The following is a 7431-nucleotide window of genomic DNA, read 5'->3' on the forward strand; positions in this document are numbered from 1 at the left end:
CGGATACTTGAGGTGACAATGGAGTATCTAGGTGACATTAGGGTTTTGGTTGATTTGTGTCTTAAGGTGTTATTCTAGTACGGACTCTTGAATAGATTGATCCGAAAGAATAACTTTGAGGTGGTTTCGTACCCTACCATAATCTCTTCGTTTGTTCTCCGCTATTAGTGGCTTTGGAGTGACTCTTTGTTGCATGTTGAGGGATTGTTATATGATCTATCTATGTTATTATTGTTGAGAGAACTTGCACTAGTGAAAGTATGAACCCTAGGCCTTGTTTCCTATCATTGCAATACCGTTTACGCTCACTTTTATCATTAGTTACCTTGCTGTTTTTATATTTTCAGATTACAAAAACCTATTTCTACTATCTATATTGCACTTGTATCACCATCTCTTCGCCGAATTAGTGCACCTATACAATTTGCCATTGTATTGGGTGTGTTGGGGACACAAGAGACTTTCTGTTATTTGGTTGCAGGGTTGTTTGAGAGAGACCATCTTCATTCTACGCCTCCCACGGATTGATAAACCTTAGGTCATCCACTTGAGGGAAATTTGCTACTGTCCTACAAATCGTGCACTTGCAGGCCCAACAACGTCTACAAGAAGAAGGTTGTGTAATAGACATCACTATTTTCTCATTAGACCCTTGTTCTATTCTAATTTTCTCATCCACTCCAAAACACCAGATGCCTCCGAGACGTGACCCCGGTTTCAACTTCCCGCCGGAGCACACCCAGCTGATCCAGCAGCAGAATGCCTTGATGCAGATGCTCATCCAGAACCACAACAACAACAACAACAACAACAACAACAACAACAACAACAACAACAACAACAACAACAACAACAACAACAACAACAACAACAACAACAACAACAACAACAACAACAACAACAACAACAACAACAACAGCAACAACAACAACAACAACAACAATCCACCGCCACCACCCCGTGTCGACAACTTGACCCGGTTCCTAAGGCTGAATCTGCCGGTGTTCTCTAGCAGCACTGAGCCGATTGTGGCCGATGATTGGCTCCGCAAGGTCGGAAGGGAGTTAGCCACTGCTGGATGCATAGACACAGAGAAGGTGCGCTTTGCCGCACATCACCTTGATGGACCTGCAACCTCTTGGTGGGAGAACTACACCACCACTTATCCTCTCGCCACCATGACATGGGATCAGTTCCAGTAGGCCTTCCGCACTGATCATGTCTCAGCTGGATCCATGAGTCTGAAGAAGCGTGAGTTCTGCAACTTACGCCAGAGGAACCGTACTGGGGGGCAGTACGTGGATGAGTTTAGCAAGTTAGCTTGCTATGCCCAGATGATGTGGCCACAGATGCCACAAAACAGGAGAAGTTTTTCAAGGGACTCAATGATGAACTTGGAATGCAGCTGATGGTGGTGACCTTCAAACAACTACCAGGAGCTGGTAGACAAGGTCACCATACTTGAAGGCAAGCATCAACAGATTGATAGTCCCAAGCGGAAGTATGGCCAGGGAAAGTACAACTCCGGCGCTCAGCAGAAGCCCTGCTATGCTCCATACTCGGGAGGACATACCCATCACACCCATGGAGGACATAATCATGGAGGACATAACCATGGAGGGAATGGGAACAATCACAACCACGACAACAACTCCAAGTCAGGCAATGGAGGCAATGGCAACCAACACCGTCCTACGCCAGCTCAAAAGGATCTGACTCACATCACCTCTTTCAAGTGCCAGAAGACAGGTCACTATGCCACCGACTGCTCGGAGGCCAAGCAGAGGAATGGAAACGGCAGCGGCAATGGAAGCTCAGCAAAGAAGCCCAACCCTTTTCCTCGTGCTCAGGTGAATCACATTGACATGGAGGACATCTATGATCAGCCAGAAACTATGGTTGGTAAGTTTTTATTAAATTCACATCCAGTATTGGTACTCTTTGATTCTGGTGCAACACATTCATTTATATCAAGGGTAGTTGTGGAAAAGTACGGATTGCCCACTAGAACCCTTAGAAGCCCTCTTCAAGTCAGTTCCCCAGGAGGAGATAAGATGGCAGTCTTAGGCTGTCGTTCGACCCTCAGCATCGGAAACCATGATTTCCCCACAGACCTCATATATTGGAATCCCAGGGTTTGGACATAATCCTAGGCATGGATTGGTTGACGAAGTTTGAAGGAAACATTGATTGTGCCCGCAAGACAATTTTGCTCACCACCCCGGAGCAGAAGAGGATCAAGTATGTATCCAGACGCACCCCGATGAAGAATCAGGTGAATTCCCTCACGGGGGTCATTTAGGAGGAAGTGCCAGTAGTGCAAGATTTTCCCGATGTATTTCCGGAGGAATTACCCAGAATGCCATCGGACAGAGACATTGAATTTCTGATTGAGTTATTGCCCGGTACAACCCCAATATCCAAGAGACCTTATCGGATGCCCCTGAACGATTTGGAAGAGATCAAGAAGCAAATTAATGAGCTATTGGAGAAGGGATATATTCGACCAAGCTCGTCACCTCGGGGAGCCCCAGTTCTTTTGGTAGAAAAGAAGGATGGAACCCTGAGAATGGTTGTGGATTATCGTTCATTGAACAACATGACCATCAAGAACAAGTACCTCTGTCGATGATTAATGATTTATTCGATCATCTAGTTGGAGCCAAATTATTCTCCAAGATCGATATTCGATCAGGGTATCATCAGTTGAAGATTCGTGAACAGGATATACCTAAAACAGCTTCCACCACCAGGTATGGTTTATATGAGTATACCGTCATGTCATTCGGATTGACTAATGCCCCTGCATATTTTATGAGTATGATGAACAAGGTATTTATGGAATATCTGGACAAGTTTGTCGTGGTGTTCATCGATGACATATTGGTTTTCTCCAAGAGCGAGGTAGAGCATAAGGAACATTTGCGTCTAGTTCTGGAGAAACTCCAAGAACATTAGTTATATGCCAAGTTCAGCAAATGTGAATTTTGGTTGAAGGAAGTCGGGTTCCTTGGACATGTTATTTCAGGAGAAGGAATAGCAGTTGACGCCACCAAGGTTGAATCGGTCCCCAATTGGTAGTCACCCACCTCGGTCAAGGAGATCCGTAGTTTTCTCAGACTCGCAAGATATTATTGGAGGTTTATTGAGAATTTCTCCAAGATTGCCAAGCCCATGACTGAGCTGTTGAAGAAGGAAACCAAATACGTTCGGACCGAGGATTGTGAAGCCAGTTTCCAGGAGTTGAAGAAACGTTTGGTTACAGCCCCAGTGCTAATTTTGCCGGACATACAAAAGGATTACCAGGTATATTGTGATGCTTCTCGACAGGGACTCGGAGGAGTACTCATGCAGGAAGGAAAGTTTGTAGCTTATACCTCGAGACAGCTACGACCTCACGAGATGAATTACGCCACACACGATTTGGAGTTAGCAGCCGTAGTGCATGCACTCAAGACCTGAAGACATTTCCTTGTCGGAAACAGTTGTGATGTTTACACGGATCATAAGAGCTTGAAGTATATTTTCATGCAGAAGGAGTTGAACCTCAGGCAGAGGAGATGGCTAGAGTTGATCAAGGACTATGACATGAGATTGCATTACCACCCAGGAAAGGCTAATGTTGTAGTAGATGCCTTCAGCCGTAAGAGTTATGTGATTACCCTTACAACGGGAGGATTACCCCAGGAGTTAGCCGATGACCTCAGAGATCTTTGACTGGAGATAGTTCCGAGAGGAGATGTTGCAGCATTGGAGATTCAGTCCACTTTGGCTGAAAGAATTCGCGAAGTCCAGAAGTCGGACAAGGAAATTGCTAAGATAAAGAAAAGGATGAATGAAGGTAAAGCTAAAGGGTTTCGTGAGGATGAATACAGAGCTATATGGTCCGAGGATTGTATTTATGTACCCAATGATCCTGAACTCAGGAAGCTAATTCTTCAGGAGGCGCATGATTCACCGTACTTGATTCACCCAGGCAACACCAAGATGTATCTGGATTTGAAGGAAAGTTTCTGGTGGACAGGTATGAAGAAGGATATTGCCGAGTACGTAGCAGTATGCGATCTTTGCGAGTGAGTAAAGGCGGAACATCAGAAGCCAGAAGGGTTACTTCAACCCCTGCCGATTCCCAAGTGGAAATGGGAGAAACTTGGAATGGATTTTATCACAGGATTACCCAGGACCCGTTCAGGTTATGATTCCATCTGGGTAGTGGTTGATCGCTTGACCAAGGTAGCTCATTTCATTCCCGTGAAGACTACATATACTATCGCTAAGTTAGCCAAGATATACATGACCAGGATCGTATGTATGCATGGAGTTCCGAGGAGTATCATGTCAGATAGAGGAACACAATTTACCTCAAAGTTTTGGAATCAGTTGCATGAAACTTTGGGTATGAGGCTAGAGTTCAACACAACTTTTCATCCGCAGACAGATGGACAGACCGAGAGAGTCAACTAGATTCTGGAGGACATGTTGAGAGCCTATGCGCTAGACTATGGGTCTAGCTGGGATGGTAATTTACCATACATAGAGTTCCCATACAATAACAACTATCAGACCAGTCTGAAGATGGCCCCTTTCGAAGCTCTATATGGAAGGAGGTGTAGAACACCATTGTTGTGGGGTGGTGTTGGAGACCGAAAACCTTTCGGTCCCAATATTATCAGAGACTCCGAAGAAAAGGTCAAGCTGATTCGAGATAGACTCAAGGTAGCTCAGTCGAGGTAGAAGAGTTATGCCAATAGTAAACACAAGGAAGTAACGTATGAAGCGGGAGACCGAGCATATCTCCGTGTGTCCCCACTTCGTGGAATCAAGAGGTTCAGTGTTAAAGGGAAGTTAGCACCAAGGTTCATTGGCCCATACAAAATCCTTGAACGTCGGGGAGAAGTTGCCTACAAGATGGAATTGACGGAAGGATTGTCCGGAGTTCACGATGTCTTTCATGTTTCCCAACTGAAGAAATGCCATGCTGAGATGGCCGATATTCCTTTGAGAGAGACAGTGCCCCTAGAGGCCATACAACTCGACAGTGATCTGACTTATGAGGAGAAACCCGTCAGAATTCTCGAGACTGCGATCAGAGTTATCAGCAACAAGATCATCAAGTTTTGCAAGGTTCTGTGGAGTCATCATTCCGAGGAGGAAGCCACCTGGGAGCGAGAAGAAGATCTACGTCGAGACCACCCGCACCTAATTGCTAGCCAACCCGAATCTCGAGGGCGAGATTCATCTTAAGTTCGGTAGGTTTATAACATCCAAATTTCCAATTTGGAATGTTTTACAATTATTAGCTAAGCATCTATGCATGTTGTTTGAATTTGAGTGGCATTTGAATTTTCAGAGGCATTTGAGTTTTATTTGAATTTGATTTTGAATTGGCATTTGAAATTTATTTCAAAAATACCTGACAAATACTTGTGCAAAAGTATCAGAGGAGCAAACATGACACTCCAAAAATGTCAGAAGAAAATATTGCCAAAAAGTTTGAATTCAAATTTGAATTTTATTTGGAATTTTCAGAAAATGTTTTTTTTAGTTTCTCTTTTTCCTCTGGAAAAATGTTCACGCTGTAGGATTTATTTTTTCTGATTTATTAATATCTATGTCCTATATAAAAATATTATATATGTCCCTATATTTTATTTTTCCTCTCTGCTTTAATTTAAAAAATATATATAGGAAAGCCCCGAGATGGCCAGGTCGACGGCCCACCCACCAGCGCCGCACCCCACCAGCATCGAGGCCGCCAGCCCAGCGCAGCGCCGCGCCCGACTCCGCATCGCCTCGGGTGCTCGATCGCCGCCTTCCTCCCCTTGCTCGCTGAGAGGGGGACCCACATTCATCTCCTTCCTCCCGAAACTGCCGCGCTGTATGCCGCACGTGCTCGCGCCACCCGAGTCTGCGCCCACCTCTAAACCCTACCCCGAGACTTCCCCTCGCCCAAGAAATGTGCCTTATAAAACCCCCTGCCTCTCCTCTCTCTATCCCCCCTAAACCCTAGCTCAAACCTCACCATAGCCACCGCCATCTCCAAACACATCTCGTCGCCACCGCCCCGGTTCGCCGCCATTTCCGACGCCGGTGAGCAACCCCCTACCTTCCCAACACCTTCACCCGATCGCCCTCGATCACCTGCACCTCCTTGACATCCTCTCGTCGCCCAGGAACCACCAACGTTGCCACCTCGAGCATCACCGCCCGTCGCCGGAGCTGCAGCTCGCCCGAGCCCCATCGCCATCGTCCCACTCGCCTACAACGTCCCCGAGCCACCTCAACATCACCACCGCCTCTGCCACGCTCCTCCACTTCACCCCGACGTCTCCGCCGCCTTCCCCAACCGCCGGAGCGACGCCACCGACCACGCCTGAGCCGCCGTCGTTCACTGTAAGCCCGAGCCCCTCTCCATTGTTAGATCTCAAATCAACGCCCGAGATTAGAACCCGAAGGGGTACGCTTTTTTAGTTTTTTTGGTTTAGTTCCTGGTTTAGTTTGACCGGCCGATCGACTTTTTTATTTAACCGCGCGTACATTTTAGTTAATGATCGCCCGAGCGATAGATAGGCCCAGTAGCACCCGTTTTTTTTCCAGTTTTAGTGTTAGTTTCTGTTTTTAACAGAACAGTTTTAGTTTTGTAAAAGCTATAACTATTAGGTTATTTACTATTTTTAGTTGAATCTTTTTTTGTTAGTTCTCAAATTTCCTATAGTTTCTGTAGAAAATAGCTTCGGCCATGTTTAAGTTTTTAAAAATTGTTTTATATTAGTTTTAGTCAGATTAGTATTCCTGCTATAAATTGAGCTAGGATTTATTTTTTAGTGTTTCTTTTTGCCACTACTTTGTTTTGACCTTGCCTAGTAGTAGGAAGTTATTTGGGTATTTTTTGTTTTTATTAAAAAATAGTTTTACACGAAACAAGTTGTTTTTAGTTATTTTAGCTTGCTGCTGTTTTCTGTTGTTTTAGCTATTTTCAAATTTTATTTTACCTCTATTATATTTTAGTTTAGATTAGTTATAGAGGGTGAACTTTTATTTACAGTAAAATAAAATATTTTATTTTTTTCTTACTAGTTTTGTTTTAGGCATAATAGGAGTTTTATAATAGCTTTTGATGTGATTCTTTTTGCACCAAGTTTTTATAATGTTTTCCTTTCTGTTAGTTAGTAAAACCCCTCTTTTGGTTCTATTAAGAAAAGTTTTAGAAGTTAAAACTATTTCCTAGTTGTTTGCTTGAAGTAATGAAAACCTTGATTGGAGTTGTTCGAGTTTTCTTTGGTATTGGTATGAGTGCTTGTGTGATTTACTTTAGCTTGCTGTTATGTTATATAGTTGTATGCTTATGTGTTATTTGTTTGCTTTGAATAGAATTTCCGGTGTGCGAAGCTTGCTATCACGAGTCTCTAGCTTTCGAAGACCGTCAACCAG

This window comes from Triticum aestivum, chromosome 4B (genome assembly GCF_018294505.1).
Source record: "Triticum aestivum cultivar Chinese Spring chromosome 4B, IWGSC CS RefSeq v2.1, whole genome shotgun sequence".
In the NCBI taxonomy this organism is placed as follows: Eukaryota; Viridiplantae; Streptophyta; class Magnoliopsida; order Poales; family Poaceae; genus Triticum; species Triticum aestivum.